Source organism: Cornus florida, unplaced genomic scaffold (genome assembly GCF_030987335.1).
Source record: "Cornus florida cultivar Cherokee Brave unplaced genomic scaffold, ASM3098733v1 CherokeeBrave_3.0.0_Hap2_Chr11, whole genome shotgun sequence".
NCBI lineage: Eukaryota > Viridiplantae > Streptophyta > Magnoliopsida > Cornales > Cornaceae > Cornus > Cornus florida.
Window position 1 is genome coordinate 117,760,454 of NW_026775581.1, and position 12,370 is coordinate 117,772,823.

Genomic DNA, 12,370 nt, shown 5'->3' on the forward strand with positions numbered 1-12,370 from the left:
GTGAAAATTAAGAGCTTACTTGTTTTGTCATTCAAAAAATAATTTTAAAAATAAAAAATTGTTTTCAAAAATTAAAAAAGATGATTCTCCAAAAACATGCAATTTTTTAACTTTAGTTTTCATAATAAAATTCTTGGAATCTACATACAATTTTTTTATTTTGAATTTTCCAAAAACAAAAAAAAAAATGTTTTAAAAAAACAGAAACCAGCAAACTAAGTTCACTTTCATATTCAGAAAAAAGGCTTCCAAATTATTTGTTAATAATGATCTGTTGTCAATATACTGCGCATTTTTGCGATTCACCAAAATTATTAGCCACAGTTAGCAACTTAGAAAGGAAAATGAGCATTTGAAGGATAATAATGAAATAATATTTTATAAGCTTGTGAGTTTGTTTCTGTTTAAACTTGATGATGATAAGGATAACGGTGGGACCATGGATGATGAAGGGCATGCAAGGAATTGGAATTGGTTTGGGGAAATTTTTGTATCACTAGGGTAGGGAATAATAATTACTTGGTCGATTTCAATTTTTTATCAATTTCTACTTGAAACTCACCCATTTACACAAACTTTTTTTTGGGTAAATTATTATTATTATTATTTTCTTCCCGAAATATAAGCTAACCCATCCACTTTCCACGATCTTCAATTTTAAAAGATGAAAAAGTACTAACTATTGATGGCATACCTCAAAAAATTTATGATATTTCTTCTAGTCAAAATCCTAGAACTATAAAATTGAAGTTATTAAGATAAAAATAAATAAATAAATAAAAATAAAATTCTCACACGAGATGAAATCTACCGTAAAGATACATGTCATATAAAAAATTTAAAGAAAAATTCTTAACAAAAAAGACTTAATGCTATATTTAGTTACATGAAAAAGTCATAGAATTTCTTAACAAAAAAGACTTAATGCTATGTTTAGTTACATGAAAAAGTGATAGAATTTGTACCTTTATCTCGTTCAATCTTAAATTTAAAACACCGTTTCAATGCTACCAAATACAACTATTGAAAGTTCATATTCCATTTTTTTTTTGTACACTTTGTTATAGATTTTCTGTAAAGAACCCTTCTTCTTGAATTATTATTTTTGAGAAGAAGAAAAATGTAAAAATATTTTCTAAGATTATGATCCATAATTCTTTAAATGTATAATTTTCTCTTACAAAAGTTATAACAAGACACATTTAACTGATTCAAAATATTTAAACCTGATGCTAGGAGAAATGCCGATTCAGTCCTTGGATATCAACTACTCTGCAAGAGTTTTCACCATGTCTGTGTCAGATTCAATTCATCACTTACAAAACCCCTCAACAGTGATTGCTAGAGCTTCAGCTACCAAAATGGTCGTCTGAATTCTGATATTCTGTTGTTTTTTTTCCTCGTATGGAGTGATGAGATCAACATTGGATCCCATTCACTGGATAGACGTGTGTGTTATATATATATATATATATATATATATTCCAAAAGTTTAAGCAATACTGAATATAGAATAAAGTATGTACATTATTAGTACTTACCAAAAAAAGAAAAAAGAAAAAAAAGTATGTACATTATTAGTAGGCCTTAGAGCGAAGGGGCAAGCCCAAACAATCTCAAAGGAGAAATATTTTGGAGCAAGCCCAATACAAGCTCGAAGTAAAAAAAAAAAAAAACAGAGTGCCCAACCCACCAAGCCGAAACAAATAGCCACTCGCTTGAAAGATAAATTGAGTCTGTTACCCATTTTACTATAAGGCCTAACGCAGCAAATGTCCAACACAAATGGTTTAATCAGAAGAAAAGGTGTTAAAAAAAAAAAAAAAAAACATATAAGTCTGCATGCATCATCATCCAATCACCAATTTTAAACTCAATTAAACAAATTGAGTTTGGATAGCAAAATTGGAATATTATAAAATTTTTCCTTCTCATGTCTATTGAATTTTGACCATTAGATTTGGCTGAACCTACAACTACAGAAAACAACATCAACAACAACAACAAAGCCTTTTTCCCACTAGTCATACGATTCATGTTCATATTAGTCATAACTCATGACAAAGTTTTACTTTAACTGTTATGCTGCCTAACACAACCCTCCTCCTTTATCTAGACTTGGGACCGGTTGTGTAATGAAACACCGGGTATATCACATTTTCCTAATATTCTACTTGATTAAAACCCCATTTTTCCAATCAGATATAAACCATTTACAACACATTTCCAGCAAAAATAATTTTTTTTACTTCCCCTCAAAACAATAGCACAGAATAAGATAAATCTTTTAAGACACTACCCATAAAAAAAATGCAGTTCCAATTGATAAAAGACACTTTCAATTTTCACCAAAAGTAACACTGCACAAACACTTAACAGAGTGACATATATCTATTGACATTTAGATGAAACATAAAAACATGAGTTTAATATACACAGAATGAACAATAAAACTAACATAAACATATATCATTGCACTTATAGCAGTACCTATAAATTCTCCACTTAGGTACTAAGAGAAATAAACCTTCAATAACTACAATTCTCAATTCCACTCAGAGAAATGTTACCCTGATAAGTCAAAAGTATCTTATTATTTCCTTCAAAGATGTCCAAGTACCAACAATTGCCGTGAAGATACCCATTAAGATGATGGCACCTAAAGCTCCAACAAGTGACATGAGAGATCCAAAAAGGGGAACAGTCACAGCTACAACAATCGTGCTGATTACCAAGCAGGTCTTGAACAATAGGCTAAGTAGTCTCCTATTGTTAGAATGGTGAAATAGACCTTCAATCAAGTGCACTATCGGTGTAACCATCAATGAATATTTTGAGATCGGATTGATCAAGGTAATATAGATGGTCACTTTTGAACTAATCTTTTCAGTAGGAAGGCTTAAGCTTATCTGCAGGGAGGCACCCAGAAAATGGGTATCATCTTAATAGGTATCTTCACATCAATTGTTGGTACTTGGACATCTTTGAAGGAAATAATAGGATACTTTTGACTTGTCAGGTTAGATTTCTCTGAGTGGAAATGAGAATTATAGTTATTGAAGGTTTATTTCTCTTAGTACCTAAGTGGAGAATTTATGGGTACTGCTATAAGTGCAATGTCATCGAACTAATTAAGGTTCTTTCTTCACAAGTGACTGGTGGTCTAATGTTCCCCTTCAATGATCAAGAGCCCAGTTGCAACCAAAAACAGCTCTATGTTCATCAAAAACAATATGAGCCATCACCCAACTCCTGAGAAACAAACAAAAATAGAAGGAAAAAAAAAAAATTAGTTTCCATCTAGCCTACATTTCAAGAAACAAACAGAAATGGGAAAATTTTCATTTCCATTTAGCCCTACATTTCAAAATATAGTTGTGTGAAGCTGGAATCTTAGATTTAATTAAGTTGGAAATTCTAATTCGTATATAATATCGAATTACATCACAAAAATATCAACAGTAAAAAAGAGATCTTAGTTTCCTTAATCTAAATTTAAGTTTAATGAACATAGTTTCAGGGAACAGTACATGTTGGCATTATATGGTATATATATGATTCAAAGTCAAGAGCAAGACGAAAAATAATACTAGCTGTATGGTAAAAGCAAGTAAAAAAAATAACAAAAAAAAAATTACATATAAATCTAGCTAACACTACCCTTTGATACCACAGGATGAGTAGGAAAAAGAGAGTGGCATACCATACTAAATTTTCAACAGCGTAGTTACAAAATAAAATAAATAAATGGGAAACTGCAAACCTTTTCAAGCAAATACCAATATGTTATATATAACTTCTAAAGCATGTCACTTGAATATGCATTCATAGCTAGAACTTTAAACTTGAAAAGCATATTGTATAATACAATTCTCAAGGGAAGCTAAGAAAAAAAAAAACTATAAATCAACAAGTATGTTATTCGCAGCAATTGTTGCCATCTAACTAATTTGCCATGATTAGTGAGAAATGGTTCTCTATTTAAAATGTGTGTATTTGTTGAGTAGTGCTATTCCACCGGACTAGAAAAAAACCGACTTAATACCAACTACTCTGCGTGATTATCCAAGTGTCATGTGACTAGCGGAGTCCATTCTAAAACTAAAATATACAACTCACAACTCCTCTCCATTATAAGGGTCTGTTCCTCTGCCTCTTAGGTTTGAAGAACCATGGCTTCGACAAAACAAATGTAAGAATTCTCGGACTCAGAGAGCCAATTTGAGGTCATTGGAGTAGTGAGATAGAATTCTCGGACTCAGAGAGCCAATTTGAGGTCATTGGAGTAGTGAGATTCCAAGAGCAAGCTAGTGGCAATGGAGTTTGGGATCTACAATTGGGTCATGGCAAAGGCGAAAGAGGTTGAGAAGGAGAAGGCAGAGCCACAGGTGTAGTTCTTGAACTGAAGTAGTAAGGGATAGAAGGTACGTGATGTAGTACATGAATGGGCAGACATGAATAGTGCGTGAACATTACTCGGGAATGGTGTTTTCTATTTTCTGTTTTAGGAAAGTTTTCCATTGTTCTAATTTCCTAATAGTTTGGTGTCTGTTTTAGGAAAGTTATTTAATTTCCTATATGGTTTAAGATTTGCTTAGGCCTATAAATACATGTTATTGTAATAGTTTAGGGATCAATTATCTCTTTTATTAATATAAAAAAACTGAGAGTTTTTCTCAATCTCTTTTCGTGGATTCGAGTGTTTAAAGAATACGTTGCTATTCTTAATTATTTTGCTTGCTTTCATTGATCGGTTGCGTCAAGTTGGTATCAGAGCCATTCTACATGGACGGTAATTTGGGAGAATGTGCGGTGACCGTGGAAGAATTCACAAAGCACATCAATGTATATATATATAGGTGGCATAAAAAATTTGATAAGTGGTTCATGCGATGTGTGTGAGCCAATTGTGTGAATTGTATGATCAAACTGAATCCTAGCCATACTGAAATAATGATCCTCAGAGATTCAACTCACCATAATTTTTGGGCTTCGGTTATTTTTTTGGGCCTGGTGAAGTTTCAATCATCTGGAATATGGAAAATGTACCAAAACAATAACTTTTAAGATTCTGGAGCTTCCAATGAGTTTAATTTGCTTACAACCATTAAAAAGGTTCTTGGTATACTTGTTCTCTCTTGTCCAAATTGTTTATTTTCATTTTATTTAAATTATTATTTTATATTAATTTTGAAAGAAAATAAAATAAAATCTTGTAACAGTGTTGAGTTATAATTATTAAATTAATGTATCAATTACTATAAAAAAAATTTTTTGATAAAATTGACGACATGTTTTACGGACTGACTGATATATACATATACACTACTACAGCAGTCTCTTCCCTTTTGAACCTCTGTAAAAAAGGACCCCTCTTTTTCTCTCTATTCTTTTCTTTATCTCAGTCTTCAACAAACCAATTCAAATTTTATCCTCAAAACTCATCTATTTCCAATTCATCCCTCAAAAGTTAAACCAATTCTGAAACATTAAACCAATTGAATATCCTTAGAACTCCTCTGTTTCCAACAAATTCCCCATTAACCAAACACATCTTCCTTAGGACCTGTTTGAAATGTGTTATGATATTACTGGTCTTTAACTTTGGGCACATATCATGTTTGGAACAACTGATATTGGTTTGGAATAGTTCGTAACACGTTAAATTTTTTAACTCAAACCCGTGTCACTAAATTGATGATATTGTGTGTGTTGGTACTATAGCGGAGGAACTAAAGCAAAATTTTCAATTTTCCAAAATAATTTTTCATTATCAAACATCATTCCGATTCCTACTCAAAATACTCCTACAACAAAACAGTTATTTTAGTATTAATAAAAAACATAACGCCTAAAACATGTTACATGTCAAACGTCCTTTGAATCATATATATTGTTAGGGATGGCAACGGGGGCAGGTTTGGGCGGGTGTACCCTCCCCCGCCCCCGCAACCGGTTAAAAACCCTGCTCTTGTCCCTGCCCAAAATCGCAAAAATGAGAGGACTTTTCACCCCATTCCCGCAACCGTTTAACATTTTTACCCCCGCGGGTACACGCCCCGCCCCTTTTAAGACCATAATTTACTTATTGTTGAAATAGATTTGCTATTTTTTTTTTTTCCCCTCATCTTCAGTTCTTCACCATTGCAACTTTCCTTTTAAACAAATTCAGGTACTTAATATATATACTAGGAAATATATATATACTAATGAAATAGGGGTACTTAAGTAATTTGTCTATCTAAAAAAAGGCGGGGCGACCTCACCTGCTCCCACACCAAACCCGCGCGAATTTTTATTACATCAAAACATCTCCGCCCAAATAAGCTAAATGGTCTCCCAAAACCGCCAAAAAATGGGCTGGGCGGGGCGGGTAACCGCGGGGCAGGTCAAATTGCCATCCCTATATATTGTTGTTATGTTTTTATCATTTTCCCACCGTGGTGAACATCAATATAATTTAAAGGAAGCAATAAAATTAATTTGTTAAAAAGGAACTAGACTGCCTTTGTGATAGATGGATACATAATAGAGAGAGTGTGTCGTTATAAATTACTACATAATAGTTCAGTCATAGACTCATAAATTACTGTGTGAGTCAATTATGTGAATTGTATGATCTAACTGAATCCCAACCATATTGAAATGATGGATCCACAGAGATTCAACTCACCATAATTTTTGGATTTCGGTTATTTTTTGGGCCTAAATGCCCTGCCAGCTAACTAATACCATATGTTATGATTTTGTTCTTGGCTGCCACTGTAAATTTATACATTTAATCAAGCTAAGATTTGGATCTTTTTACAAGTAAATGAAAAGTCTTTTTGTGAAAAATATATAATTATAAAAGTGATTCACACTGTATCGGTAAACCAACACCTTTTTAACAGCTATACCTAATAAAAATATATATATATTTAAAATGAAAAGAAAAGATAAAGTGATTGTTAAATATGGTGTAGTCCATTGATTTATAAAAAGTGTTTGTTAAACTTGAGATTGCTTATAGTATAAATGACTCAAACTTAAGAATTACGCACATACACACACAATATATATTGCTATGACACACAGCACAAAAATTTCGATTCCCCCACTTGCCAAGTCCTCAAATCTTGTTTCCTACCAGTAAAATTTTTTCTCTTCCATCTTTTCGTAGAATCCAATTGTCCAAAGACACAATTATAAATATATTAAGTATTTGCACATTTTGTGCATAGCAAAATTCTGAAATTCTGATTTCAGAATCTCAAAAAATCAAAAACTTAATTCTTATTTCAAAAAATAAAAAAATTCTGAAATTCTGATTTCAAAAAAATAAATAAAAAATAAAAGCAATTACTGAAAGAAGTTTCAAACCATTTTCTGCTTTCTATGAACAATAAATTATTCTTGCAAATACTAAACCCAGTATAGAGTTTAATATATGGAAGTGGATGGTTATTGATTTGGGTGCTCAAATTTTATTTTATTTTATTTTTTTCTGTAGCCAGTCTTTGCTCAACCATGAGATTGTGTTTGACACTTCCATTTCAAGTCCCAAAATTATGTGATATCGTGAAAATTAAGAGCTTGCTTGTTTTGTTACTCAGAAAATAGTTTTTAAAAAATTTTAAAATAAAAAAACTGCTTTCAAAAACTATAAAAGATGATTCTCCAAAAACATTCAATTTTTTAACTTTAATTTTCATAATACAATTCTTAGAATCTATCTACAATTTTTTGATTTTCAATTTTCAAAAAAAAAAAAAAAAAAAAAAGTTCTAGAAAAACAGATACAAGCAAACCAAGTTGACTTTCATATTCAGAAAAAAGACTTCCAAATTATTTGTTAATGATGATCTGTTGTTAATATACTGCGCATTTTGCTGATTTATTACAAAAGATTGAAATAAAGTTAGCTTAAAATAAGAATATCTTTCACCAAAATTATTAGCCACAGGTAGCAGCTTAGAAAGGAAAATGAGCATTTGAAGGATAATAGTGAAATAATATTTTATAAGCTTGTTAGTTTGTTTCTGTTTAAACTTTATGATGATAAGCAAGGGCGGATCCATGATTTCTCAATGGGGTGGGCTAAATCAAAATATACCTAAGTCTAAGTATAAAGTTACAAACACAGACACACACATATATATATGTATATATGTATGATATACGTCTCATATTAGATTAGTAAGGTAAGTTATACATATATAATATTAATTATTGTCTCTATCTGTAACTTTGAGTGCATCAGAGCTTTCCATTTCATTGTTGGACACTTCCTAGATCCGATGCATGATACAAGCCAAAAGCTCACAACCCTATCGTTGGTTCACAGTTCTCATAAACTTTTGTGCCCCCAACCATATATATCTCTCTCTACAAGTCCATATCTATAGAAGTCTCCCATGCCAATATTAGTTAAGAAGCTCAGAGAGCTTGTTTTGTCCTACGTTGGGTAATTCTTATTGGTGGACTCTCTCTTCTTTGCTGTTTCAGTTCCAACATTTCAGAAACTCTGTCAATGCTCAAGTTGATAAAGTTAAATTAAAATTGCATAGAGTTTTTTTGTTCTTTTTCACCGATAAAATTAGGGTCTAGAGAGATGAAAAAAGAGAGAGCCCAAGTAGATAAACCATATTACACACCATTGTTTCAGAATTTCAGGAACTGAAAAATCGTGTGTGAAGTGACCAAAGATTCTTGCAACTAAAAGAATTAGATACTATGCTCAATAGTATGTCTTCAATTCTAAGTGTTTTGACTTAATTTGAGTGCATCAACACATTATCAACATCATCAGTCGTCATCACTAAAGTTAACGTTGACATCAACATCCTCATAACGTTGATATTAACATTTTTTTTTTTTTTTTGGGAAGGTAACGTTGATATTAACATTCTCATCTAGAATTGTCATCTAGAATCACATAATCCTCTTGCATAGATATACATTTGATTAAGATAAACCGAAAAGAGACTTCCTATCATAATTGTTCATTTTAAAACCAACATCACTGCTAAAACGGCAAGGAGATTTATATAATTCAATTAGCTAGGCAAAAAAAACATACCTTTTCTTTTTCCCTACTCAACCCATTCCAATCAATTCTCTTCTTTCTAGAAAAGAGACCTATATTATTAGGACAAAAGAGGAAAAGTTTTAAAAGTATTAAAAAACTTGTAAAATATATATTCTGAAATTGAAAACTAAACTTCCACGTCTTTAGTTCCCATTAATAAATTGTTCAAGCATCACATCATAACAATATTATATATATATATATATATATATATATATATATATATATATATACACACACGTAGAAACAAAAACAAAAACAAAAAATCAGTATGTAAAACAAGAATAAAGAAATGTAACCAATAGCTAAAAATGTCAATTAAAATTTTAAAAAAAGTAAGAGTTTGTTACCTGATGACTGAGGAGGCATGTTTCTTGAACCTTGTTCTTGCTAAATGTTAAGGCCCGATGCTAACCCTAAAAATTAGAAAACACTCAAGTTGTAAGGAAGAGGTTTCACAATCTCACTCGTAACAATTAAAACACCACCATCTAAGTAATATCTGTATCATGTATCAACCCAACCCAACTATGCTTTCAGTCAAAATGTTGGACACCTATCCGTAGAAAGAGGTGTAATTACGGATAGGTATGATTAGCACATATTATACTAAGCTCTTATGTTAAATTAATCCAATAACAAAATACAATGCATCAGCTTAGGAATAATCTTCAAAATTAACAAATCAATATCCTGATATTCTGCATTCTAATAATAAAAGAAAATCAAAAACAAAAATTTGAAAATAAAAATATGGCAGAAAGATTGAATATATCCTTTGTGCATTAAACAGATTGTATTTATATGTGAAACAAAACATTATTAGTAGGGCGGATCCAGGATTTCTCAATGTGGTGGGCTAAATCGAAATATATCAACCAAAATCAACATTCAGTTTTAGTTAACTAACAATGTTTGTGTAGACAATTCACTGATTAAGGCATAGAAAATCCGATTTGGGTAATTAATAAAAAAAATTACCAATTTATTTCTGAACAATTCACCACTCAGTACCCTATCTCTTCTTTTAACCAATTTACTAATCCTATTTGAGAATCTACAAGTGGAATTCACTCAAAAGCATGCTTTTTGTAAGTATTTTAATTTTCAAGAAGTAAATTTAGAGATTTACCCTATATTAAGTACTTTTGCTAGTCAAAGTTCTTGTTATGATTTTTTTTTTTTAGTTCTGAAAAGATTTCCATCTTCAAAAATTTTGGCATGTTGATAAAAATTGTTTCAGATTCAATCTCTGCAGATTTCTAATCCAATTCAGATTCTTTTTTTTTTTTCCTCTTTCTTTTCATGCCCAGATTCAAATTTTCTTGTAGACATAATTGACAAAAAAAAAAAAAAAAATATTAAGTTATAGAAATAAAAAAATATATATATTTGTTTTGCTGAAATAAAATGTAGATTACGGTGATTACCTTAACATGCAATGCAATGATTACCACAAAATGAAATACGGTGATTACCTGAACATGCAATGCAATGATTACCTCAAAATGAAATGCAAATTTAGTTTGCAAAACAAGGATTACAGAGCTTGATTAGTTGATTTAGAAGAAAAAAATAAAACAAAACCCATACATACAAGTTAGCAGTTGCAGAGAGAGAGGGGAGCAAGCTTGAGAGTTGAGAGACGGCGGGACAGCCGCTGGAGCTTGCGAACAGCGAATCCGAACTGGAACAGCGGGCGATCGAAACTGAAAGATCTGGGTTTTGATTTTTTGAACAATCTGAAATGATATGCCGATATGGGTTTTGATATAGGTAATAGGCTTTGAACTTTTGATTCTTGCAGACAGATAGATAAACTGAAATATATGGGTTTTGAACTTGTGATTCTTGTAGATTTTGTAGTTTGCGGTTGCACAGAGAGAGAGAGAGAGAGAGAGAGAGAGGGAGGGAAGTTCAGAGTTGAAAACGAGAATAGACATGGAGGCGATTGGCGAGGCTGAAATGATTTGCCCTAGAAATCCATTTTGTTTTTTCTGGTGGCCCATCCATATAGGCCTATAAATTTTTAGCCCCATAAATTTTCTTGGGCCTTTATTTTAGTACGGCGTCTGTGTTGACTTGGGCTTGATTGAAACAAACGAGGCCTTAGGTCCTTTCTGATAGAGGATTCTCCATTCTCTAGAATGCATTGCTTTCTCCACCTCGTGGTTCACTAAGCATTTGCACTCACTCTGTGCAGAAGTAATCTCTCCCATCTCAGAAATAAATCTACACTTGTGTCTTAGATAAAATATTGCATGGAGTAGAATGGAATAAGGCAGCTATTCATGTGAAGTGGAATGTTACATACAGTATTAAAGAGAAAAAAAGAAAAGAACAACACGTATGTAAAAAACCCCCCAAAAACCGGTTTCTGGAGTTTATTTCCGTCCAAACAGGCCTTTGCATGGCTAATTGGGCTTTTGGGCCACAAATTAAAAAAAAAAAAAAACGGATCTAACCGTAGCAGGGCGCGATCGACATACCCCGATCTAATAAACATGACCCACAAATGACAACCCACATTAGAGTATTTGGGTCGCCATTTATGGGGGCCCAAATCGCCGAATTTAAAGACGCTGGAGTCGTTCTTATTATTAATCTGGTAAGCCATGTGAAATTGGCCTTTTTTTATTATTTAATTGTAGTAATTTAATTGCTATTTAGGCCTCCTTTCTTTTTCGTTCTGATATTTTTAGTGATTCTTTCTGGGTCATTTATTTGTAGTTTCATGGACTTAAGGCTGAATCAGTATTTATTAATAATTTGATTAAATTATTAACTTTTTGAAATAAAATGATCCCATGTGAATTTGGTTTTTTGTTATTTAATTCATTAATTGTAGTGCTTTAATTACTATTTAGCTCCTATCTTTTTTATTCATTACTGTGTATATACGTGTAAGTAAAATCAAAATTAGTTTTAATATATATAATATATGTTAAGGAGTTTGGCATGCGCTTTGTTTTAGGCGTTTTCTTTTTGGTTAAAACAGAAACAATGTTTTTGCTATAAGAGTGTTTTGAAAAAAAATTAGAAATATGTTTGGAACGATGTTTTGTTATGGAAATGTTGGAAACAGAAATAAGAAAAATAACTTTTTAGTATTTTGGATTTAGACCACCGTTCACGAAGTGTTTTAACACTGTGTAAAATAAAACAAAACTGCACAAAATATATTTTTGTTGCTAAAATTGACAAGCAGCCCAAAAACAAAATAGCAGGAAAAATTCGCATGCCAAACGGGCTTTAATGGATTGCAGAAGAAGAAAAGCTTATTTTCTTGATTGCCTGGGT

At 31.7% G+C, this 12,370-nt stretch overlaps 1 long non-coding RNA gene across 1 annotated transcript; it reads right to left on the reverse strand.

Moving 5' to 3' along the window:
• Positions 1-1,041: 1,041 nt before the first annotated feature.
• LOC132286069 (uncharacterized) lies at positions 1,042-11,031 on the reverse strand. The gene is made up of 4 exons (XR_009472664.1): positions 10,668-11,031; positions 9,421-9,486; positions 9,062-9,120; positions 1,042-3,252 (listed from the first exon to the last, which is right to left on the reverse strand). It is a non-coding gene; the product is annotated as an uncharacterized LOC132286069 (long non-coding RNA).
• Between the last annotated feature and the right edge of the window lie 1,339 nt (positions 11,032-12,370).